The following is a 27,682-nucleotide window of genomic DNA, read 5'->3' as shown; positions in this document are numbered from 1 at the left end:
CTAGATACACCCATAATCTCAATGCCATGCCAGATGTATTTTTTAATTGGATAGAACTGTGTTGTTTTCAAGGCCACCAGCGAGATAACCACTAAGCACACATAGGGCTGTCTCTTTAATAAAAAGGGAAGTTCTGCTTGTAGCCTGTCTTAGGATTTGAATTCATTTTTCTCTGAGCCCACCGGTGAATATTAAAAAAAGGTGTAATTCCAAACTCTCTAAGCGTTGCTTGATTTTTTCTGGTTTTCTGCAACAGTACCCTTCTACTGTAATACTTATCATGCTTACTTAAAATTTCCACAGAGATGTTTATCCCATGACTATTAACTCTTTAGGGCAGGAGACATGTTTTCATCACTTTTTATACCAAGAGTTCAACACAATGTTTAAAAATATTTACTGAGGAAATAACTAAACCCACATTTGAAATAAATGGTTAGTTACTGTAATGGCATGCTTTTCCCACCCTCATCAAAGAGTCAGCTGTAAGAAATGATGAATATGCATAATCGATCACTATCCTTAATGTGCTGATAAATCAAAATGAAATCAAGCCCTCAAAATGTAAAGGATTGTCAAATAAAACAAAGTGAATTCTGTGCAAGATCACATTAAGTGAATAAAAAAAAACCACAAGTGTTGAGTGAATCATGGCAATTTGTCGGCAGTTGTTAAATACAAATATAGTTTAGTAAAATCAGAGGGAAAATATAATTCAGAAGATAAGATTTTAACTTGTTAAAAAGTACATGACCGCTCTTGTATTAAGTATATATGATGAATAAATATTTACAGATGATATCCCTAAATAAAGATAATTTAAAAGTGCCCATGAAAGCTAGGATTATTACAACCAAAGTGATTTATAGCAGCAATAGCACACTCACAATATTCTTGCAAGAATCTCTGCCACTAAATTAAAATTATCACGAAATGACAGAATCGGATAGCAGTGAAGAAAAGCGTTTTCATTGCTTAGCATGAATCTATTTAAAATGTTTTCCTTTTAAAAAAAAATTTGTCCCAGGCATAAATTAATTTATAAAAATGATGCACACACATATACACCTATAGGCGTTTCTGACTTTGGCTACTAAATAGAGGCAGTTCCTTTTACAATACAAAAGGGAACTTTAAGACATATTTATACTTCATGGTGCAAGCTATTAGCCTGACTTATTGGAAAATAGTTAATTTAATGCCCTTGATTGAGCCATACAGCTGCCTGTAATTTGACAATAAATCAGTACACTTTTTGTGTTCCCTTAAAAAGGAAAAAATAGTTTAACACAGCACATTGAATGTTAAAATGATTTCAAGGAAGATTAATAACATCCACATGATAGTTATTCTCTTGCTTTGCAAGAAACACATTATCTATTCCATAACAATTGATTGCTTTTCTGAGGAATGTCCTTGATTTCAATAGTATTGTTCAGGCTCTTGATACTAATCTGTATGATGCTGTTAGGAAAGAATCTCACCTCATCAGACATTCTGCAAAAAAAACCAAAAAATTCCATACCTGATAAATCATCCATGTTCTCAAAGCGACAATTTTCACTTGAAGAACTGGTGTCCTCTGAATACTTTCAAAATAAAAAATCAGAGGCATGTTTTAGAATTTTAGAAAACACACACAAAATGTATCACTTTATGCAAGAGAACTGCTATCCTATACAATAAAAGGCTAATATGCAAATTGACCGAACGGTGGAACAAAGAGTCGCTATGACCCACACTGACCACTGGTGGTCAGTGTGTTCCCACAGGGGTAGTGCCGCTCATCCAGAAGCTGGGCTCATGACTGGTGAGCACAGTGGCAGTGACGGGAGCCTCTCCCACCTCTGCATTAGTCTGACATCCCCTGAGGGCTCCCAGACTGTGAGAGGATACAGGCCGAGCTGAGGGACCCCTGCCCCCCAGGTGCACGAATTTTGTGCACCGGGCCTCTAGTAAAAATAGAAAATCCAACTTGCCCTTTTCAACTTTGTCACTTTGTGCCTTTTTTTGAGATGCATTTTTCATTGGCTTTAGGAACATCTGATTTTTAAAAATTGAACACAGAACAATTCATTGCCCATCACCAAAATCGTTCTATCTACTGAGCAAGCAATTTTGGAACATAGGGGCCATTTTCTTCGCTTAAAAACAAAGAAAAACAGTTGCTCAAACTTTTACGAATTGCAATTACTTTTTACATTTGCATCCTTTCTTCCTGCTAAGCCATGCGCCCTTGAAGGACCACATGATAGAGTGAAAGGATAGGCCAACACTCAGAGCCCCTTGGGGGCAATGCTGCCTGCCATTCCATCAAGGCAGGACCAAGCACCATTAGTGAGCTTGTTAACTTTTCTGCAGCTAATTTACTCATTGAGACAATAATTCTTACCAAAAAGATTGTTGTGGTGTTTAAATGAGAAACATATGAGCATTGGATCATACAATTTATCAATGAATAATGGTTTTTATATTTATGGCTCTTATTTTGACTATTTTAAAATACTTTTTATTTTACTCAGTGATTTGTAAATGTTTCTATAGAGGTCAATTGAACAGAAAAATTATGTTATTAAGTCAACAAGTATTGATTAAATACCTTTTACTGTCATCCTATACAATAAGAGAGTAATATGCAAATCTACCAAATGGCGGAACAACTGGTCTCTATGACATGCATTGACCACCAGGGGCAGATGCTCAATGCAGGAGCTGCCCCCTGGTGGTCAGTGTGCTCCCAGAGGGGGAATGCCACTCAGCCAGAAGCCAGGCTCATGGTGAAAGCCTCTCTTACCTCTGTGGCAGTGCTAAGGTGTCCGATTGCCAGCTTAGGCCCACTTCCCACAGGGAGCAGGTCTAAGCCATCAGTTGGACATCCCCTGAGGGCTCCCAAACTGCGAGAGGGTGCGAACCTGACTGAGCTCCCCCCTGCCCCCCCCCCCGAGTGCAAGAATTTTGTGCACTGGGCCTCTAGTACAATATAATTAAATAGACATTAAAACTTAAAAAGCACTATTCTAGGAGATTAACCATGCCATGTAAGAGGCTGAAGTGGCTAAGTAAAGGAGAGTGGAAATACTATCTGATGACACTTCAGACCCTCTGGACAATTACAAAGATTTCTTAAATATTGATTTCCAGGGTGTCAACCTAGCAACAAAGCCCAGAAAATTTTAATGTGGCAATTGCCATTGCTACCAGGTATGAATTTATCTGTCAGTGTTAGGGTTATGTATCAGCTGAGAAGTTCTATCTTCTTCACAGTAGCACAAAAATAGTATTCTGTCCTAAGTGAGTGAGCATTTTCAACATTGTATGAATTTTAAATTATACATGACTACATGCAATTGAATGAATTACCATATATATCATTATCATTGAAATATATGTGAGGTAGGCATATGCATATGTTTTACATATAGCATGTTATTTATATTATATTATATTATATTATATTATATTATATTATATTTATTATATTATATTACTAGAGGCCTGGTGCACGAAAATTTGTGCACTCTGGGGGGGAGGGGGGGGAAGGGTCCCTCAGCCCAGCCTGTATCCTCTCACAGTCCAGGAGCCCTCAGGGGATGTCCAAAGTCACAGTCTGACCTCCCTCTGTGGGGAGGAGGCCTAAGCCCCAGTCTGGCCTTCCTCTGTGAGAGGCAACCAGGCTGGCCAATCAGGGTACAGCGCCAGCTGGTGTGGCCCTGCCCCCTTCCCCATCGCCTCCCCTCCCCATCACCATCCCCTCCCTCTGCCAGCTGGCACGCACTTTGGCTGGCCTGGAGCCGCCTGTTCGCTGGCCCCACCCCCCGCCTACTGGTCATTCCGCTGTTTGGTCAATTTGCATATTATGCTTTTATTATATAGTATTATATTATATTATATTATTATATGATATTATATTAGAGGCCCAGTGCACAGATTCATGAACCTGTGGGGTCCCTCAGCCTGACATTCAGGGATCAGGCCAAAACCAGCTCTCTGACATCCCCAGAGGGGTCCCAGATTGTGAGAGGGCACAGGCCAGGCCAAGGGACCCCGCTGATGCATGATCAGGGCCTGGAAGGGACCGGGGGAGGGTTCCAGGGTGTGTCTGGCTCATTTGACCCAGTCCCAATGGGCCGGACCCCAGCAGGAAGCTAACCTACCAGTCAGAGCGTCTGCCCCCTGGTGGTCAATGCACTTCATAGCGACTGGTTGAATGGTCAAACAGTCAGGCACTTAGCATATTAGGCTTTTATTATATAGGATTCATTCACAAACCAAGGACAGAATTCAAATTCTATAGCTCTGATAAGAGATTTGACAATAAATTGGTTGCATTTACTTTCTCTAAAACAAATATTTTCTGTAAGTGTGGGAAAGGATCCAAATGGAAAGAAGCTTTCTGCAAAAGTAGACCATTAAGAGATCACACTTGTGTTACCAGAGCACATGTGTACAGCATTACTAAGCTTAAGGAGAGTTAGGATTAACAAAATGAAAATGGAGACTAGATAAGGGATCAGCGACAAAAGAGGTGAAGTGGACTAAGACTGAAGAACTTGAAACATAGTAATTTGGGATTAAAGGCTGGCAAATTGATACCTTTACAAGTAAGTGTGTGTAACATCACTTTCTTCCTTAACTCAGGATGGGTACCCTTAAAAGCTTCAATGCTATCAACTTTATTTTTTTCATTTCCTCAATTCTCTCAAAAACCCTTTCCTCTTTTATTCCTACTTTTTATTTTCTTCCTTTGCCCAATTATCCTATCTTTTATTTTATTTTTTTTTATCTTGATCAAGAAGTCACTGGATATCATTTTCCTGAAAACTAGTTTTAGAATTGAAACCTGAAGTTAAGGAATATAAAGAGATTTGCTATTCTTCACTCCTGCAAACCCAAGTTTGCTGACCTTAATTTTAGCATGAATCACGTGTCCCATTGATATTGGCAGTGATGGATAACACCGGGGATGGGAGTAATTAAGGAGCATATGATGTGTTTGTTTGCATTTGGAGTGACTGCTATAGAGTATATGCAGTCAAAGGCATGGTACATTAAATAAATCAAATAGCTCAATAAATCAGCACAACCTGCCAAAAATGAGCAGAGGGAGCTTGCCATGCAGCAGGCCTCCATGTCAGGCCTCAGGCAAGCTGTTTCCTCCAGGGTGAAGTCATCCAAAACAGAGCCCCAAACAGAGACAACTCGTCCTTTGAAGGAGTCAGATTCTCAGTCAGATAAATCTAAATGTAGCGATAATATTTTAACATTTGTACAGCAATGTATGGCGTGTGACCCTGCTTCAGATATATTTTCACATTTTCCCCTCTCAATAATTTTGTGAGATGTTATTTATGAAACGGAAACTCACAGAGGAGAGATACTTTCTGGCCAAATGACTAAAGAGAATTCTTCTGAAAGAAGCTTTCTCCATATTTCTTTCCTCTATTGGGAACATGACATAAAGCAGTGGTCGGCAAACTCATTAGTCAACAGAGCGGCAAACCGCGGCTCACGAGCCACATGTGGCTCTCAAGCAGTGGTTTGCCGACCACTGACATAAAGAATAATGCTTCTCACCCTGGCTGGGTGGTTCAGGTGGTTGGAGTGTCTTCCTGTCCACCAAAAGGTTGTGGGTTCAATTCCTGGTCAGGGTACATACCTAGGTTATAAGTTTGATACCCAGTCTGGGTGCATATGGGAGGAAACCAATTTATGTTTCTCTCTCTCTCTCTCTTCTCTCTCTCTCTCTCTCTCTCTCTCTCTCTCATATCTTTGGAAAAGGATTTTAAACAAAGAATGCTTCTCTCCTGTTAACATCACAACTGGTGTTACATGTTCAATTTAAACCCCTGAAGAACTAGTGAGTCTAGGGGTGGCGTTTTAATATATTGACACATTAGAGAAGTTACAAAATTCATATGAAATAGATAAATGGATTTGGAACATAACTAATGGTTTTAGGGAAAAACCATATAGATATAATGAAACTGAACTAAAGTTTGTGTTACTTTGTAATGAAAAGGTGAAATGAACTAAAATGATTAGAGTAGGGCAATAATATAGTCAAGAGTGGCTAAAAAAGCTGTGCTATCCTATATAATAAAAGGCTAATATGCAAATTGTCCCCATGGGCAGGAGTTTGACCAACCAAGAGTTAGACGTGCGCTGACCACCAGGGGGCAGCGTGGAACATGGCGAGCATCAGAGATGGGGCAGTGGAAGCAGGTGGCAGTGGAGGCACTGCTGGACCCGATGGGCCCTGATGAGAGCGGGACTGTGGCGGGATGGTGGAGGACGTGAGCAGGTGGTGCCAGGCAAAGGTGGGTATGAGTGGGGACTCCGATTGCCCCACCAGTCACCCACAGATTGCCCAGATTGCCAGCCAGGCCTAGGGACCCTACCTATGCATGAATTTCCTGCACTGGGCCTCTAGTATTACATAATGAAATATTATGCAGCCATGAAGAGGAAATCTTAACTTTTGCAACAGCATGATGGACCTGGAGACTATTATGCTAAGTAAAATAAGCCAGTCAGAGAAAGACAAATACCTTGGGATCTCACTTATAAGTAGAATTTAATGAACAAAATAAACCAATGAACAAAATAAAAACAGAGGAATGGAAACATGGAAGACTAACAGCCATCAGAGGGGAGAGGGAGGGAGGACTGGATGAAAGAAGGTGAAGAGATTAGCCAAAGAACATACATCCATAACCCATAGACACAGACAACAGTGTGGTGATGGCCAGAAGGAAAAAGGGGGGCATGGCGGGGGCTGAGTGGAGATGGGCAAAGGAGGAAAATGGGGACATCTGCAATAGTGTCAACAATAAAAACAAAGTTAAAGAAGATAGTCAAGGCAAAGATCACAATAACAGGAAAAATAAAGTCTCATGTCAAAATAAAGATCTGGCTACATGAGAAATGTCTTAAAGTAAATTAATAACTATAGAATGTACCTTGAAAATAACTGAATTAATGAACTTGATTATGTGCTACTATGTGCCCATAAACATATTCACTCTTTGCACCAATACAACTATGAAATAATTTCAAAGTTGTCACCTAGTTCAGATTCCAGGTTTCGCCTCATAGGAAACCTGGAATTGAAGGAACATTCCAACAATGGACAGTTAACATATAAATGGCAGTGTTTTGTCACCAGTGATATTACTCCCCAATGATCTGGAATTAATACAAAAAAATTTAAAGCATATAACTCATGTGTCTGTGGTTCCTACTGGTTTTGGGGTCATGAATATCTTTGAAAATATGGAAAAATATGAAGGCCTCTTGTCAAGGAAATCACACACACACAGGAAAATACCCACAGTCTAGTGCATAAAATCCAGAACCACATTAGTTGACTCCCTGGTATTCCCAGGACTCCTGTTTAAAAACTTTGAAACAATAGATGAATTTACCTTTGTCCTTCTGTCAACATTTGGTTCTAAATTTATTGACCATCCTATCTAATAAAAGAGTAATATGCAAATTAACTATCACTCTGCTATACCCACAAGCCATGCCCACCAGCCAATCAGGAGCGAGTATGAAAATTAACCCAACCAAGATGGCTGTGGCCACGGAGGGAGCAGGAGGCTTGGGTTTCCCGGGCGATGGAGGAAGCCAAGCTTTCCGCACACCCTGGCCTGCCTAGGCCTCCACTCAAGGCTACAAAGTTTCAATTATAGAAGATAAATAAATCCCAACAAAAATGGCGGTAGCCACAGAGCTGGAGAGAGCAGGAGGCTTGAGTTGCCCCCGGTGATGGAAGAAGCCAAGCTTCTGCAGCCCTGGCCTGCCTTGGCCTTCACTCAAGGCTACAAAGTTTCAATTATAGAAGATAAATAAATCCCAACAGAAATGGCTGCAGCCACGGAGCGAGCAGGAGGCTGGGCTCCACTCAAGGCTACAAAGTTTCAATTATAGAAGATAAATAAATCCCAGATACCAGGGCCTCTGCTTGGGTCACTGGGGGGCGTGGCTGGCCTGCAAACCACCAAAGGCCCCTCACCCAGGCCGCCCCATACCCCAAGGGAACCCCCAGCCTGATCCGGGACACCCTTCAGGGCAAACCAGCTGGCCCCCACCTGTGCACCAGGCATCTATCCTATCTAATAAAAGAGTAATATGCAAATTGACCATCACTCCAATACACAAGATGGCTGCCCCCATGTAGTCAAAGATGGCTGCCCCATGTGGACACAAGATGGCCACCACAAGGGACCAGGTCTGCAAGGGAGGGCAGTTGTGGGCGATCAGACCAGCAGGGGAGAGCAGTTGGGAGGGACCAGGCCTGCAAGGGAGGGCAGTTGAGGGCAATCAAGCCTGCAGAGGAGGGCAGTTGGGGGCAACCGGGCCTTCAGGGGAGGGCAGTTGTGGGGGTCCCAGGCCTAGGGGAGAGCAGTTGGGGGTGACCAGGCCTGCAGGGGAGGGCAGTTGGGGGTGACCAGGTCTGCAGTGGAGGGCAGTTTGGGGCAAACAGGCTGGCAGGGGAGCAGTTAGGCATCAATCAGGCTGGCAGGGTAGTGGTTAAGGGGTGATCAGGCTGGCAGGCAGAAGTGGTTAGGGGCAATCAGGAAGGCAGGCAGGTGAGCATTTGGGAGCCAGCAGTCCTGGATTGTGAGAGGGATGTCTGACTGCCCGTTTAGGCCCAATCCAGGAGGCCCTGGCTGTCGGACATCCCTCAAGGGGTCCCAGATTGGAGACGGTGCAGGCTGGGCTGAGGGACACCCCACTCCCCCATGCACAAATTTCATGCACCGGACCTCTAGTATTTTATATATTTTTCTAAAACAATTAGGTTTAAAATAGTAGACATATCATCAAATTGCAGCATATTTCTTGCTACTAACACTTTTCAATTTTAATGGGGCATATATTTGGGACAAACAAAATAAATTAGTGAGTTCTTTAGTGTGAAGAAACATTACATATGTGCAAATATATATATATATATACAAATATATGTATATATATATTTAATGAGTTGAGACAATATATTACAACAAATTATAGTATACATCTCAGAAATTGACTCAAGTATTTGTTTAAAATGCCTTCAAAACAAAGCAATCACTTATCATTTAGATTAAACAGTGAGAGCAGTTGGTTCTCAGTTTGACTAATCACCTGTCAGCATACTTAAAAAAAAACCTTAAAGAGCTAGTAAGAATAAAAGAATAGAAATTGTATATTGTTCTAATATATTCCTATGAAGCTAGCAAAATATTATGGTTGAAAGTCACTGGTTGTAAAAAGTCACCAAGTTTTTCTTACCTGACACTGAATTTACAGCATAGAAAAATAACATTTGGAAGTATAAAGAATTTGAAGTTAAACAATGAGATTTCCAACCTAATGATAATTTTGTGCTCTGGTTGAGATGTGAATTTAGAACTATGGATATTGGCCATCTTTATCTAACACACACACACACACACACACACACACACACACACACACACACCTTCATTTCTATAATGAAGCTTGTAGCCTTCTTTAATGGCAAATATTCAAACTGAGAGGAAACCAGCAATAGTAGAGATGTGAATAGAGCATGAATAGAGCATTACAGAAAGGTAGGCTTGGGGTAGACAATGTCCTAAAATCTGAACTCACAGAACATCACTCTTTGTATGTAGAAAGAGGGAAAGAGAGGGTTGACCTTTACTTGCATATAAATATACAGTAACATATTTTATTGTGTTTGTGAACTCTCATGGAGAGAGCAACCCTACCTTTATCAAAGTATTATACACTTTTATTTATTTATTTATTTATTTATTTATTTATTTATTTATTCATTCATTCAACAAACATACATTGGGTGTTTACCTCCCTCAGTCAGAGTGTTGGCCCTAGAAATAAAATACAGACTAACATTTCATGGCTGTTGTACAGAATCTCAAAGTTTGTTAGGAGAGCAAAACATGAGTGTGTATGTATGAGTGTAAGTGTGTGTGTGTGTGTGTGTGTGTGTGTGTGTGTATCAAACAATGGCAGCAAAAGAATAAAATATCACCTGAGTTTGGTGGACCATCTGAAGGAGAGCCTTCTTACCAAGATGACCATTGGACATCGAAGCAGGTCTTAATAAATAGGAGATTGGCAGATATATGGACAGAAAATCTGTACACCAGCAAAGGAAAGTGGGAACTCGAGGTACAGGAGGGAAGAAATTACATGATGAAGTTCATTTGCTTTGAATATCTAGTACTGATGTATAATGCACATGCCTCAAATTGACCTGGTAAAAGAAACCTGAACTTTAGTACTGCATTCCAAAATAATAATAATAATCCTATATAATAAAAGCCTAATATGTTAAGTGTCCGGTCATCCAGTGACCAGTCGACTATTCAACCAATCAAAATGTTATATGCTAATGATATGCTAAGGCCACTCAACCACTTACTATGACATACACTGACCACTAGGAGGCAGACAATTGACTGGTCAACCAGTCGCTATGACATGCACTTACCACCAGAGGGCAGACACTCCAACCAGTAGGTTAGTTTGATGCTGGGGTCCAGCCCATCAGGACTGAGTGAGACAGAATGGCATGCCCTGGAGTCCTCTTGTGGTCCCTCCCTGGCTGGCCAACCTCCCACGTCCCTCCCCGGCCCTGATAGTACACCATTGGGGTCCCTCGGCCTGGCTGCACCCTCTTGCAATCCAGGACCCCTCAGGGGATGTCAGAGAGCCGGTTTTCATCCCGATCCTGCAGGCCAGGATGAGGGACCCCACTGGTGCACAAATTCGTGCACCGGGCCTCTAGTAATAATAATAATTGGACATTCTGAAGGGGAAATGGTTTTATGTAATTCTATACCTCAGTATAATGCCAATAAATGTTAAAAGCAATCTTAATGTTTGTATATTTGGGGAAGAAGGAAGCACAAACTAATAACTCCATGCCTTCATTTCCACAAATTCATAATAGAAGAAGTTAATAATACCTCCTCAGATTGTTTTTAATGATTAAATAATAGCTACAAAAAGGTGACATAAGGCATATAGCAATTATCAACAATTTTAGCTATGTCAATAAAATTACTATATTTTAAATAATTTGATAAATAGAGACTCTAAATGCATTGACATTAAACAAATAGTGTATTATATCCACCAGAGCTCATTTTGTTATAGATGTCCTAAAAGAAATATGAACTGTGCATCCATAAGGCCTACCTACCTCACTAGAAGGGTTTTATGACTGGACTTCTCATGAAGACATTTTCACTCACATTTCATGAAAAATAATCTTTACCATTCTAGGGCATTTAAAACATTAAATTCCTTTGTCACTGGTCATAATGAGTGAAACCTAACTTTGTATTTGCTTACATTCTTTACGTTCATTGACTTGCAAATTCTGTCCATGGGGTGAATAAAACTGAGGGGTCTTCGATCTATCACTACATGCTTTTCAAGTCAGATAAAAATAATTTCGCAGTGATATCATGACAACATGCAACATTTTATCGAAGCTTTACGTAATTTGCAGCTTTGAGACAAGGCCTAGAAAAAAGCAATGCTGCGTTACTATTTTTGATAAGATGGGATTTGCAATTCTGAATATTCTTATTCAGGAAAGGGACCCTGGTAATTTCATTTACTATCTTGGGTTTCATTCTAGTGAGATACATGGGTGGCAGAGATGGGGAAAGTACAAAAACAAATTCCATTAAATCTGCATCTTTCAAGCTGAGTATTTACAAAAGTCTACTAATTGAATATTTCCCCCTCCCCACAGAGTCTGAAACATTATTATGTTGCAGAGGTTAAAAGTGGTACACACATTAAGAAAAGGTACTTTTCATATATAAATTAGATTATATTCTCAAATAATGTGTGTGTGTGTGTGTGTGTATGTGTGTGTGTGTAGAAAAGGGTAAGTACGGATGGTGTTATTTTACAAATATAAAACACTTGGATAATTGGGACTTGAAATCATCAGCATATGCCAAATCAAATAACATCTCTTTCCTGCTTTTCACCACCAGTTTGATTGTCTGGAATGTGCCAAGAAATGAGCTGACAAGCACCAAGAAAGGAGGCCAGTTTAATCAGCTTTTATGATAAACCACACAGGAAAGCATGCCTAGGAATTAAGTGTCTGAAACTACTATGCTGTTTTCTGAATTCTTCTGCTTATACTTACCTTCCTTACAGTTTATGCAACAAATTTCAATTGCTAAAACCACTCTTGAAATAAATGCCACTCGATTCCAGTGGATAACCACGGTTGTTATTTCGTTTGTTAGCTTTGACCCAGAGAGAGAGATTGATGCTGCTCTTCCTGGCTATTTTCTTGGAGAGCACCTCACCCAAAATTAAGGTGACCAGACGTCCCGCTTTTGGCGGGACAGTCCCGATTTTTAACAATTTGTCCCGCGTCCTGCGGCGTTTTAAAAAAGTCCCGGTTTTTGGAAAGAATGCAGGACAAGCTAGGGAACGGTGGGAGAACGGGAAGGGAATATACGGTTTTCGGAGGCCATGTGGATATTTAGCCAGGATATGAGTTTTATATTATTTTTGTTAATTTTATAATGTTAAACTTTAATAATAACAATAATTGTTGAGAACTGATTATCGAGAACTGCTTATCAAAGTTCAAATTGTTGATCAGTTGTTAGAATTCGACCACCATTGTTTGGACTTAATGAACAATGGCATTTTTTGGGATTGGCAACGACGAAAACATTTTGTAACTGTCTCTCAGACGATACACATCGTACTGCGTGCTAGTAAGCTAGTTAAACAAGTGATGTCATTACAAATCAGCTATTCAGATAATTTAGGTAAGTAATTTATTTATTTATTTCATAAATACATAAATTTTCTTGAATTTAGCAGACAGTACTCGTATTATTTATATTTTATAGTGGCAGCAAAAAGTCTAGCGCCGGCCTTGAAAGTGACACAACTTACGTTACGGCAAATTCAGAGGAAAAATAATACAAGTTAGTATTGTTATTATTTAGAAAGAAATATAGGATTAAAATAATTTTTAAAATATAGTTACTTTATAACAATCAAATTAATTTAATTTATAAACTAACAATAAAATATGTTCATGTAATTATGTACCTACTTAATGTGTTTTTAAGCAATATGTATATAATAATTTATAATATAATTTTAAGTTATTTTTTTTAGATTTTTAACATAATGAGTAAGAAAAGAGGATGCAAATTCAACGATGATCTAAGAAGTGAATTTCCTTTTATTAAAAAAACCAAAAGCGATTACAATATAGACCAAATTTTTAATCAAGAACTGCCTCCCCCCCCCCTTCCCCAGGCTGAAACCGGTTTGGCTCAGTGGATAGAGCATCGGCCTGCGGACTCAAGGGTCCCAAGTTCGATTCCGGTCAAGGGCATGTACCTTGGTTGCAGGCACATCCCCAGTAGGGGGTGTGCAAGAGGCAGCTGATGGATGTTTCTCATTGATGTTTCTAATTCTCTATCCCTCTCTCTTCCTCTCTGTAAAAAATCAATAAAATTTATTAAAAAAAAAAAAAAAAGAAACACACACACCCCGCCCCTCCAGACCTCCCCCCCTCGGGTCAATGGTGTCCCGCTTTACCAATGTTAAAATCTGGTCACCTTAATGGAATCTGGCAGGTCTAATTTTTGGTTGTTTCAAACTAAGGCATTGTGCAGTTCAACAACAGTAACGACATAATGCACTGACCCGCCTATGTTTCCTAGTACTCACCAGGATTACATCAGGCACAGGGCTTAAGACTGCCTATCGCTAGATTATTGTTCAAAAATCAAATTTGATCTTCAAAGTCCAGAAACATTGGGGTGGGAGTGAGCAATAGAAAAGTGGACCTCAACAATTCTCTCCATAAACAATGCCAAAGGACACAGGAGACAGAAAAAGGCAAGTGATCGCGCATGCACGGATATTTGGAGGACCCTGTTCTAGACTGAGCATAACAAATTCTAAATGCATTAGAATCTTGGGGTTGCACCCTCGTTTCAGCCATTTGATCCCATTAGTGAAGTGTGCTGACGCTTCCCTTCCGGGGCTATGACTCACGCAGGGCATCTGGAGACGAGTTAAGTGATGTTGCGGGAAGACTCCGCTGATTAATTGCCAACAGGGGAAATCCGGCTTGAAAGACGGGGTTGACTTCCCACGTGAACCACAAAGGGGAAAAGCTCATTGCTGTAGAGAAAAGCCACAGCAAGCTCAAGATCTCTGCATGCTAATGGAAGCTATGCATCATTATATTTTGTGAAATTAAAAATGATTCTTCTCCAAATTTTGTTTTTATAAAAATACATGATACTCTTTTGTTATTCAGGAGCATTGTCATTAGTGAGGCATCCCCCCCCCCAAAAAAAAAAAAAACAAAAAACACACAACACATTTAAAAAGTAACATTTATAAATGAATCTAAAATTATAATATCCCTAAGGACTATTTAAATAATTCTACATCTCAAAGGAAAGGAAAAATAAATAATATAAGTTTACAAAACAGTATCAGATTTATATAATACAAATCTTCAGAAAAAAATGTTAGAATGTCTACAAATTTGGTTTTCTGCATATATTTCAGTAAATCAGAGTGGAAACTTTAAATTTTGTCATAAAAAATAAAAATATCAATCTTTTTGGAGTAGAAAATTTCTCTACAGAGATGAGTACTCACTGAGTTGCTTACCAACAGCATAACTAGCTTGCTCAATTGGTTGATAAGTCAGAACTAGTTTATCCCACCTCAACTTACTTTTGTTCTATGAGAATAACATAAACTCCCACCCTCACCTATCTAACACAGCTGATCTCTAGACAACTTTTGGTACAATTTATCCCTTTCCCTACTACCAGAGCATTTTAATATTTTAAAACAGCAATAATATTATAAATACTTTTTGAAAGATCCCAAGCATTTCTCTTTGTCCTAGACATCAAGTCAGACCACTTAACAATTAAAGAGTGCCCTAGATTACTCCTTGAGAAGAACTATCCAAAACTTTAATGTAAGTTAGAAAAGTTTTTACTGCCCTTTCAATTATACTAGACTAATAAAGCAGTGGGTTATCTGGTGACAGTCTATGGAATTTTATTTGACCTATTATCAACACTAAATATTAATTAAGGTAACTTTTAGAAAATTGCTAACTTGCCACTAACTTTTGTCCACAGAGGTGCAAGTTATTTCTATCTTGTAGGAAATATTATGTTTTTATTGCTTTATCGAGCAATAATCAGTTCTATATTTAACTTTGCAATCTTATCCCAGTATTGGATAGATGATAGATAGATAGATAGATAGATAGATCATAGATAGATACAAACAGAGCTTTATTTTTAAATACTTGAAAATTATGACTTATATCCTCTTCCTATCTTCTAAAACTATCTTCTCTTTCTTCACACAGAGATAGTTTCCTGTGGGTGACCTTTTCTCAAGTGTCTCCAAGGGGGTTGTGCGTGCTATACACATTGCTTGGAAAATTGTTCTCCTATTAGTTCTAGGCAATTACTTTTCTTTCTTCAGTATATAATACACATCTTCTATGAAGCAGAGGTAGATGTATCATAAAGCTAATGGAGATTAATATTTAGGATTCCTCACTTTTAAAAAGCCCCTTCTGAGACCTTGGGAGGAACCCTAGACCCATTTTCTCATATTTGTTTTACTATGAAAAAGTAAAATATTGTAACCACCATTGCTAAGGACTACTAATTATTTCCACTGAAACAAATATGCCTTCACACATCCCTTTTAGTTTAGTGGTCTTTAGAATAACCATGGGCAGGTATTTTAAGGACCCGTAGAAAGGAAAGTTGTGCTATAAAAATATTTCGTTTGATTTAGTGGAATATTTTTATGTGATGAGCAGTTACCTCCATGTAGAATGGTGTCATTGTTAGCCACCCTGATGAAAGAATGGTTTCCAAGAATATTACTACTTGCCCGTTGTTTGGACTCACCCAACAATATGAAAAATGTAGCAAGGCCAAGGCTATTACGAGTGCATCCCAAGGTCTCCAGCAAGTGTGTAAGTTGTTGAGGAAAGACAGGGTTTGAACATATGAAGGCCTAACCTTGGAAACATTTTCAAGCATGCAATTTGTAAAATTATAAGGATGCATGTGATGGCACTTAGAGCCCATGAGGATAACCAGAATGATCGCCCCACCTCAAGATCCTTAATTGTATCTGGAACACGGGCCACATAGCCTAAGAAAAGTTATACAGTGGGCACTCTGGCAAAGAATCCTCAATGGACAATAACCTGGAGCTCCAAGAGAAAATACCATTGAAGTTGTGCCTTTAGGAAGCAGGAGGCTCAGAAGACTGAGTTTACAACCACTGGGGACCATGCGGATGTGTGAGAATGTTTCACCCAATCCATCAGAGTGGGAAAGCTGGCAGTTCATGTAGAGGAATTTCTCTCCCATCCAAGCTTCTGCATTCTTAAGTCTAGTGGCCTTACATGGGAAGACATCTATATTTGTGGTCAAAGTCCTGTCTCAGACTCAAACTAGGTGCCAATCCTTTCTCAAGCTGTTAGCATTCCTCCCCTTTATAATCCAGAAAAGTGTCAGGTAATCCCAAATATTAAGTACACACACACACACACACACACACACACACACACACACACACACTGAGAACAATGTGTAGTATATTTTAAATAATTTTTCTGTACCAAGACAGCCATGCAATGCTTCAGCATCTACAGTCTTTTCCCACTTGGGCATGACTCAATTCTTCACTGCTCTAGTAAAGTGTAGAAAGTTGAGATGTATGTTTGTAAAACCCATGTTTATGTGCGTACATATTCATAGATTTCCTTGATCAATTTTTGCTCATTCTAAATAGTATGTATATTTTAAAGTCTATGAGATATTTTTTATTCTGATTAGGAATCGAGGTTGGAAAGAATTTTTAAAAGAACTTAACCCGTATTAGGCATATTAATAAAATGAAATAAGTAAATATTTTAGACTAAAGTTAGACCTCCGTATGCCCAGAATTTGTCACCTGATAGTTTTAAAATTATATAGTCACATGTCCTTTTCTGGAAGGACTACATTCAATGGGTGCCATTTGTGCCATCCAGTAAATTGAGAACAATATACATGCCTTGAAAGAAGCCAATGAAATATAATGAAAACCATTTTCTATAGATGGATGTGTGCAAAGGCATTGCTAATTTTGAGGACCAAATACATCTTTTTCAACAATAAACACCGTTCCAAACACAATGCAAGCTTGTATTTTTATGAAATCAGCATGACAATATTCTTTATCTCTGTCTTGTTCTTTTCAACTGACCTTCAGTTTCTAATAGAGCCCATCTCCTTTAGAAAAGATACTTAAAAAGAAGGTTGTAGCCATCCTGGTTCAAATATTTCTGGCCTCCTAGGTGAGTGTGAGATGAAAGTAGAAGTTTATTAGACACTTGGTTGGAATTGTTTTTTGTTTGTTTGTTTGTTTGAAGTTATAGCTAACTATTTGGCTGGCTGGTCATTAGCTGCGAGTAATTAGGGGAAAAAAGTAACATTAATACTAAAATTCATGTGATTTCTTTATTTGTTGATTGAGACTAATCAGATTTGATCCCTGCCTTCTTGAATGAGGACATTCGAGACAGTGAGCAGAGAGCAGAACTTGGGGACAGACTCCCTGAGGCAGAAATATATTGAGAAGGGCCTGTTGAGACACAGAAAAATTAAAGAGAGGATACCCAAAAAGAAATGGATTCCCTGTTGTTTTTGTTGTCTATTAGCATTTTGAACATGCCACCCTATGAAATCCAAAGCATCTGGAAGAAAATTCTGTCAGTTTCTAAAAAAAATCTTAGTTCTGTAAAGTCTGTAATTGGGTGAATTTATTGAGCTTCCCTTCAGATATTTTACCTTGTTTGTACCAGGAAAAGATTTAGCTAATTAAACTTAGAAAGAAAGGGGGGTTCCATTAATAATTTGACATCAGGTATTGTTTCAATGGGGCCATCCATTCCAATTCACCCTGAAAGAATCACAAATGCTCAGCCCTACAGTACGTTCATTAGCCGAGCGTTATTTCAGGCAGCCTTGCTGACAGAGAAAAATCTTTACCTTTCATTTTACAGCCTCCACATTTGCTCCCTGCCAGATGGGTGCTTACCTAATCACAAAGCAGATTGTGTCTGTGTCTACAAAAGCAAATTGAATTGGAGACTCGCACATGAATCTAGAGGCCATATGTGTGTGTGTTGTCCTAAGTAAATACGACAACAGCATCCGACCATCAGTAAGCTCTACTCCTCTAATGGTAGGGCTCTATTTGCATGAATTCATCTATGTGGCAGTATTTTTTCTAAGTGTAAAGTTAAATTAGCTATATCAGAGTCACCTGGGGTCCTTATTAAATGAATATCTGTGAGTCCCACAAAGACCTGAGCTATCAGCATCTCTGAAGTTTCGAACCCTGGAATATCTGAATTTTTAACAAACATCCCCAAAGATTCTCTTGAATGGTGTTCAAGAAAAATTGTTCACGTTTTAAAGAAAGGTAAGGCAGACTTTACTGAGAAGACGATTGCAGTCGGGGAGAGCTTAAATCTGAACAAAAACAAGTGGGGATTCATAGCCAAGGGGCAGGGTAGGGGTTAGAGGATGAAAAATTACTAAGAAGAAGCATCAGGGGTAAGGGAGAGTCTGGCTAAATGTACTTGACAGGATCTTGGCTGAAGGTAGGCCCGGGCAAGGAGATATTGGGGGAGCTTAACAAGGATTGATTCCGAGGGAGGTGATGGGGAATTTCATCAGATATCAAGGGTGGGGATGTTTTCACTAAACTGACTCAACAGGATTCTTGCCAAAAGTAGATTAAATGGACCAAGGGGAGACCCCGAGGGCGAGAACCAGTCAAAAGGAAGACTCAGGGGATCCTGAGTACAGTTTGGTGGAGAGAGTCTTTGTCAACAGTGAAGTCTGAAAATGAGGTAGTTCCGTGATTTTGCCTCCCAGGTAATAGACATTTTGTTTTATTGTCACAACTTTGTTTGGGCCGGCAGACACTGTTAGACAGAGGACAGGGATGCTGCTAAATGGCCCATAATGTACAGGACAGTCTCAACAGCAAAGAATTATCTAGTCCAAATGCCAATACTGCCCTGGTTGAGAAATCCTGTTACAGTGCCCAGTCATGAGTCATGGCAAACCTATAGAACACAGTGAGATTTCTGGCTTATTATCCATCACACACAGGCCGAATGCAACATCCCACATTGGCTCCAATTTCATTGGAAGTTTACCTACAGCTTCCTTCACATTAGAAGGCTTTTAACTTTCTTTTTCTTTTTAATAGTTCTTTTTTTTTTTTTTTATAGGTAATGGCAGGACCAGCTTTCTGGTGTTCAAACTGTACAGACTCCCAAGACTCCACACTTAGAAGGGCCCATGCTTGGCTTTATGGTGTGCTACCGTTGCTATATACTGTCTCAATCAATATTTACCAAGAAATTCCACCCTTTTAATTTGCACTGGGTCCTGCAAATTGATGTAGCTTGTTCTGGGTGATGGTATATTTCTGCACAAATTTTTAATTTGATTTTAAATAAATTGTTCTAAATTAGATATAGTTATATAACAAAGAAATTTAAAGATTTACTTTGCTAAAGTAAACTTTAAAATTCTCTTAGAAAGCAGATGGAAAATCATATTGTGTTGAGGAAAGAATGATTAGTCAGTTAAGAAATTTTAATTCACTTCGTAGAAAACTCAACAAAGACCATTCAAAACTAAAATTAAATCAAAGCTAAATGGGGAGGATGAGGCTAGTGAAACCTGGGTAGTCTTTTTCACTCTTCAAAAAATAAGCTAGAGCCCAGCCAGTGTGCCTCAGTGGTTGAGTGTCAATCTATGAACCAGGAGGTCATGTTCAATTCTGGGTCAGGGTACATGCCCAGGTTTCAGACTCAATCCTGGTAGGGGGCGTGCAGGAGGCAGCATATAAATGATTCTCATCATTGATGTTTCTCTCTCTCTCTCCTTCTTCCTTCCTCTTTGAAATCAATAAAATCTATTTTAAAAAATAAGCCAGAAAAGAAATTAAACTAAGAGATATTTTTAGATGATTATCACCCATATCTATCTTACTTTTTGTGAATGAAGATAAAGCAAGAAAGTTAAGAGAACTTTGGCAGAAATTGTGTCAAAAAAATAAAGATATTACCTTTTATTTCCATTTTATGTTACAGGTCCTCCTCAGGTGATTGAGGGAGGCTATGAATTACAATTTATAGCACTCTCTGGGCAGGAAAATGTGAGCACTTAGACCAAGAACTTGGCTCTGAAAAATTCAAAGAGTTTTGATACAGAACAAGTTGTAGGTCAACATCAAGGGAGAGGCAGGAGGAAGTAATAGGTATTAGATTCAAAGTTACCAAAATACTTAGAGCTGCTCTCCATCCATTTCTACTCCAACTTTAAACTTTTTGAATCACCAGAACATTTTCAGTATACTGATCTGTTCCACACCACCCGGCAATGGACCAGAGCTACAGAAACAATCGTGATGGTTTTCTTTTTTAGAGTGCCCAGCTACTACACACACAAAGTCTTGAGCAGGACTACGCTAAGAATCTCACTATTATTCAAAAAATTTAAAGGCAGAATATAGCCCTTAAAATCTATAGGTGACTTACACGAGGTTTATATCTTACAGCTCACAGGAAGATCGCATGCCATCATGCCTCCTTGGCTACCAGTGCCATGTGACACTCCATGTGGCACTCCAAAGCCCCAAAGAACAGGCTGCTCTTCTTGAAACTCTTGCCAATTGCCCACTAAAGGACAGAAATATTCGATGGGAGCTTTCACCACTCCCGCTGAGAAGAGATTTTTTTTTGTTGTCTTTTGGAACTCCTTGGTAAACTAAACGATACATCCGTTTTAATCATTCTTATTTCCGTGAAGACCCTGGCAAGTTTCCTATTCTCATTCTGTCAATAGATTTCTATTGAATGTCTAGTTTGTACAAAGTACAAGAGGTAGCAGGCTATGTTTTCTAAAATACATATCAGAATACATGGTCTAACAAGAATAAGCATATTATTTAACTAGAGGCCCGGTGTATGAAAATCATGCATGGAGCGGGGAAGGGGGGGGGGGGGGCGGTGTCCCTCAGCCCAGCCTGCAAAGTCTCCAATCTGGGACCCCTTGAGGGATGTCTGACTGCTCATTTAGGGATCAGGCCTAAACAGGCAGTTGGACATCCATCTCACAATCTGGGACTGCTGGCTCCCAACAACTCGCCTGCCTGCCTGCCTGCCTGATTGCCCCTAACCACTTCTGCCTGCCAACTTGATCACCCCCTAACCACTCCCCTGCCAGCCTGATCGATGCCTAACTGCTCCCTGCCAGCCCGATTGCCCCTAACTGCCCTCCCCTGCTGGCCTGGCCCTCCCCTGCAGGCCTGGTCCCCCACAACTGCCCTCCCCTGGTTGAGTGTCAATCTATGAACCAGGAGGTCATGTTCAATTCTGGGTCAGGGTACATGCCCAGGTTTCAGACTCAATCCTGGTAGGGGGCGTGCAGGAGGCAGCATATAAATGATTCTCATCATTGATGTTTCTATCTCTCTCTCCTTCTTCCTTCCTTGGTCACCCCCAACTGCCCTCCCCTGCAGACCTGGTCGCCCCCAACTGCCCTCCTCTGCTGGCCCGGTCACCCCTAACTGCCCTCCCCTGCAAGCCTGATCACCCACAACTGCGCTCCCTTGATGGCCATCTTGTGGTGGCCATCTTGTGTCCACATTGGGATGGCCATCTTTGACCACATGGAGATGGCCATCTTGTGTGTTGGAGTGATGGTCAATTTGCATATTACCTCTTTATTATATAGGATACTAATGATGCAGCAGAATAATGAAAGCAGTCAAATATTGCTAATGACTATTTAATCTGTACAATCTCTCTGAGCAAAAAACCAACAATATATGCCAAATGCCTTAAAAAGTGATTCTATTTTTTTGCCACAGTACATTCATTTCTGGATACCTATTAGGAAAGAGTCATATATAAGGACATTTGTTCTTACTTTTGTGAATTTTAACATTTTTGATACTGTTGAAAATTAGAGTAATCCTAAGTGTCAAATATTGGAAAATGACTAAAGATGCCAAATGATTAAACAAAATGTTTTCTCAACATTAAATTATTTGATGGTAGAGTACATTTATTATCATATTAAGAAGTGGAACAAAATAAATGAAATGAGAAATTTTGAAGTGCATTATTTGTAAAGAAATGTTTTTAAAAAAAGAATAATAAATGGTCAGGGTTCAGTTGAGGAAACAGAAGACACTCTACATATTCCAGGAGTGAAGAATTCAATTTGGGTTTAGCTTCTCCAAAAGGAGCTATTGCAAGTCGCAGTAATCTCAGAGCTCTACCCAATTACTCAGCCAACGGCAGCCAAATGAATAGTTCTCCAGTGCCCACGGGAGAGCCATGCTCAATCTCATGGGTGCCCCAGTCTCCCTGCCACTTCTCTCAAAGAATAATGGCCTCTAGAGGTTTTCTTCTGTTCAAATCGCCTGCCTCTCATTCAGGAAATGCTAACTTGGATTCTCAGACCGAAAGGAATTTGGGGAACTGTAGTTCTCAGGTTCTCTGAGGGGACTGAGGAAGGTGAGGGTGGAACTCTAAATTCACAGCTAACAATCTTGTACACTAATATGCGGTTTTCAGAGTTTATTTCTAGATAATGGAATTGAAGTGTATTTCTCCTACTTTCCATATATTTCAGTTTCAGTATATTAATTTATAATCTTAAAAAGTATTTATGATTAAAACGAGTACGGAAAAAGAAAATTTAAAATTAGGGCTTTTGAGGGAAATCATTTGATTTGTGTGTTGTTGTTTTTTTAAGTAAAACATGTCAGCAACTCTGAGGTACCTCCCGAGATATCTCCTCTATTGCCATCTCAAACCCACAACACAACCATTTCTTCAGTTACAAATGTTCTGTTTCTGCTCAAATGTTAGTAAAAAATATTTGCTATAAACCTGCAGCAATAAGCCTTTCCTACTCCTACTCTGGAAACGAACCTTAGGAATCAGGCTCCCGTCTCCTATCCCTGTCTTGACAATTAAGTAACAAGTAGAGCAGACAGAATGGTGGGAGGGGGCTGTGGGCAGTTTCCAGGACAGGACACAGGCTTTTCGCCAGGTATGTCAGGAATGACTTTGGGATTATGAACCCAGGAGGAATTTTGCTAAATGCTTTAACACACAGCCTCCTACACAGGGCTGCCTGGGAACTTGTTCCTCTTAATTCCCTTTTTATCTTTCTAAAATTTTTTTGTTTCTTTACTATGGAAATTACAAACATACAGTGTGAAGAGTGAAATAAGGAATACATGATCCATTTATCCTTCTTGATACAAAAGAACACCATTATTGTCCACCATTAATTAAATGTAGCAATACCTCCTATTTACCTTATCTTCTCATATTATCCTTCTGCTAAAGAGCTTTAAAGAAAATTACAATAATCATGACATTTAACCCCTAAATACTTTAGCATATATCTCAAAAAATAAGGGCATTTCGCTATAAAACCGCAATATTATTAGCACACCCAACACAATCAACAATGATCTCCTCATACTGTACTATACCCAGTAAAAGAGCATTTTTCAAGAGGAATTTACTCATCCATTCTTCACTAAACTCTGCCTGTGCGGGGAGGTTGCCCTTGGGCAGCAGTGACTGAGGCAGGGACATCCCTATCTCTCTGACTGCTGTGAAAAGACACAAAAGAAAACTTTAAGGGATTTCAAAGTAGTTAGAGAAAGTAAAATCCACCAAGTGTGCACCGGCAATTACATGTGAATAATTATGCAGCCTTACGCACAGGGAAATGCTAAGGCCGTAGGTTAAGTGCCGGTCCTCTGGGTTTCAAGAGCTAACGATGAGCATGTAGCCCAGGGCCCTTGGAAGAGTCCTTTTGCTATTTGCAACCTCAGGTTACACAGCTGTGAGGAGGAGGTGCCTGATAACAGGTGTTCCCAGCTCTGGCATTCTGGGTCTCTGGGAGTCCTCACAGCCAGGGCCTGGATGAAATGCCACACTTGGGTCATCTGTCTTCAGTTCCCCTCACCACACAGCTCACTGCTCTTTCTGCTCTGCTGCGCTTGGGCCACTTCCCGAAGCACACCCCACTTGGGATTTTTCCAAGGGTCTTCTTAGTCAGTTTCCAGCTCAGTGTCCCTTCCATATCTAATATGATGCGTAATCTGTGCTGTGTGATGGTGTGAGCTAGTGAGGGAGAGGCTTGCCAGATGGCAGATTTGCATTTTAACAGGGGGCTTCTGAAAACAATGCCTCAGTACAAAGAAGTGCTGTAATTGGTGAGAGTGCTATCAAACTGGGAAGCTTTTTAAGGAGAAAGACCGTGCATAATAAAAGGTAAGTCAATCAGACATTACCCAAACCTGTATACCTATTTTGACCTCACCATACAATGACAGGGATAATACAAAAAAATAAAAATAAAAAAATCTTTAAAGCATTTGAATTGTACCCAAAATGAGAATATTTTCTTTCGTTTGGTAGCAAGTTTTCATTTAATGAAGCCAGTGCCCACAGAATTAAGGGAAATCACACTCTGATTAAAAGATAAACCCAGGGCTCAGCCACTGCTAAAATGAAAGGCAACCAGCGGACACTTTAGTTTGCACTAAAATACATATTCTACACACTATGTCTCCTATTCATTCACAGGCTGAGGTTGGTATATAATCTGAGATGTCCCTTACACCTTCCTGTAAAATTAACACAAGTACAAAGGGCAACAGTTTGGAATTCTAGTAACATGCAGTTAATTCGATATGAAAATAAATTTTGCAGGTATGCAAATGCCATTTATTTAGTGGCAGATACCCTAAAGCATTGCAACATGAGTTAGTTTTATTCTGAATTCCAGGCAACATTTCTGAGGATACGATTTGTAGGTGTGCTGTAGCCTTGCTGACTCTGAGTTGGAGTAAAGATAAGCAAACTAAATGTCAAGCAGAATGTGAAGGTTCTGAATGAAAAACATCCAATCCTTCAGCCGTCGTTTCAGTGTGTTTTTCGCTCTGTGCCGGTCCTCATTCTCTTCCAGAAAGAACCTTTTCTTACCTAAGTCAGGGCACTCTATATTTATTATGTACATGATCCATTTATCCTTCTTGATACAAAAGGACACCATCTTTATCGACCATTATGGGATGGCAAAGGCACTCTGCTTTATAGAGAGAAATCTCAATTAAATATAAGAACTGAGATGGTCTCCAAAGAGCATGCATGAGTCAGAGTCACTACTGTCTGAGTGGAAATAGCATTAACTTAAGGATAATAATACTTGAGCTCTAATCCCTAATAAAGATAGTGGAAGAGAGTAGGTCACAGTGACCTCCTCTACCTTAAAATATACATCTTAAACTTTCCAGATCACTTACTTGCTTGTTTCTGTCAGTTATTGACTGTGCTTCTAAAATATATTTTTTGAAGTTTTAGCATTACTTACAGAAAATAAGGGTATGAATCCCTCCTTCCATCAAAGTTGGAGAATTTTTTTCAAACTATATGTACAAGGTATTCTTAATCTGCAAACTCTGTTTATTTATTTATTCATTCATTCATTCATTGAATAAAGTCATATTAATTTTCTACTTTATTTTATAAATATGGCCCAAATAGTCTAAATTTTGCCAGACCAGTGAGTCTTAATATTTTCTTGCAATTTGTTTCAAAATTGTTCCTCACACCTCTGTTAAAACACATTGATGCTGTTTTTAATTTTAAAAATTATAAATATAAAAATATAAACAATTGACTGTATTTTAGTTTTAAAGTAATAATCTAATAATACTTAAAAAGTTGTGTGCTGCAAGCATTTTTTAAGTTAACTGCTTCAGTCACTTTTCTACTATTACACTGTTGAATATTAATCAAGAAATAAAGAAGAAGTACTTTGGGAATTGCCACACATATTTTATCCCCTGTATTCTTATCCTACCTAATAATAGACAAATATGCAAATTGACCATACCTTCACTATGCCTGTGATTGGCCAGGAGGCGCTGGGGGGCGGGACTCGGGGTGGCTGGGGTGGCTGGGGTGGCCGATTGGGCCGGTGGGACGCTGAGCTCGCGTCTCCAGTGGTGGCTCGAGCTCAGAGCCTGCGCCATGGCTGTGCTGCGGCACAGAAGGGTCCTCAGGGGCAGCGAGCTCACGTCCCACCACGGACCATCAAAAGCGGGGGAGCTGGGTGCCTGTCCGCTCAGGCACCAGGCCTTCCAGAAGCCTTCGCCGCGCCGGAGGCTTCTGAAAGGCCTGGTGCACCAGAGGACAGATACCCAGCTCCCCTGTGATCGAAAGCAAAAGCGTGGGAGCTGGGTGCCTGTCCTCTCAGGCACCAGGCCTTTCAGAAGCCTCCACCATGCTGGAGGCTTCTGAAAGGCCTGGTGCACCAGCATACAGGCACCCAGCTCCCCCGTGATCGAAAGCGAAAGCGTGTAGGGGACCCTACACGTGCATGATTCAATCATGCACTGGGCTTCTAGTTGATATATAATAGTGACAATTCTCCTATGTCAAATACAAATAGTATCTTATCCAACAAGGCATCATTTCTTTCTCTCTTGAGAAAAGTATTGATTGGTATTTCTTAAATATTTCTAAAAAGCAGGGGCGCTGGTTTGACTAAGAAGCCCAGAGGTCTTTTGAGAAGAAAGAGATGAGGAACTCAACCACTCATCCCCAAGGTTCTACATTATTATCATCCATCAGATTGAAGTAGATGGCCCTGACACAGGGACAAGAAGAAGTGAAGCAAGAAAAATCACCATGGAGGTAAAAGTCGAAACAATCATTAGTTGATCCTGCATCAAGTCTAGTAGTGAGAGGAGGATCTTTTTGGGTCCATAAGCTTTCAGACTCTGAATCACGCTCAGCTGCAGCCTACCAAAGGACATGCTCTCTTCGTGACAAAATGTTCATGCTCTGAAGCTAACGTGCTTCTGTGTAGGGAACCCAGGACAAGTTGGCAGTGTAAGGCAGCTGACAAAAGAATAATGGGTTTAGGGTTTAGGGTTTAGGGTAAATGTTCCTTCCCAGGGCCTGAAGGACCTAGGGTCGCCTGAGAAGGAGATCTTCACTCCCTAACGTGGGCAGGATGGAAACAAGCAGTTCAGCCCGACCACTGATCTTGGGATGTGGCTCTGTGGGGGTGATTATCTCTTGGAACTTTCAGTGTTTTGTCTGACTTTCAAGGGACATATCTGTGTTCCAACTCTTCCAGTAAAGTTGGTGCAACCAGCACCACCCCTGGAACAAAATGAACAGTGCTGTGTTTTAGAAATAGTGAGGTAAAATGATGGCAGAAATGTCAAAGGCTTAGGTGAGCAGGAGGTCTCTGAACAATCTGAGTTTCAGCAGCAAATGGTACTCACCCTTTGAATGTAAGCCAGCAATGAGGCTTGCCACCTTGGGAGACAGGAATACTGAGCTGTTGACATAATAGACAGTAGTGTGAAACATGCTACAATTTGGGATACCATTGGGAATAGTCATTTGCACACCCATACTCTAAAATAGAATACTCCAGTTTTTTTTGTGTATGTAGTCACTTTACTGGTTATAAAAAATAGAACTGATTGA

The sequence above is a fragment of the Eptesicus fuscus genome, chromosome 15, assembly GCF_027574615.1.
Source record: "Eptesicus fuscus isolate TK198812 chromosome 15, DD_ASM_mEF_20220401, whole genome shotgun sequence".
In the NCBI taxonomy this organism is placed as follows: Eukaryota; Metazoa; Chordata; class Mammalia; order Chiroptera; family Vespertilionidae; genus Eptesicus; species Eptesicus fuscus.
This window is presented reverse-complemented; position numbering follows the sequence as displayed.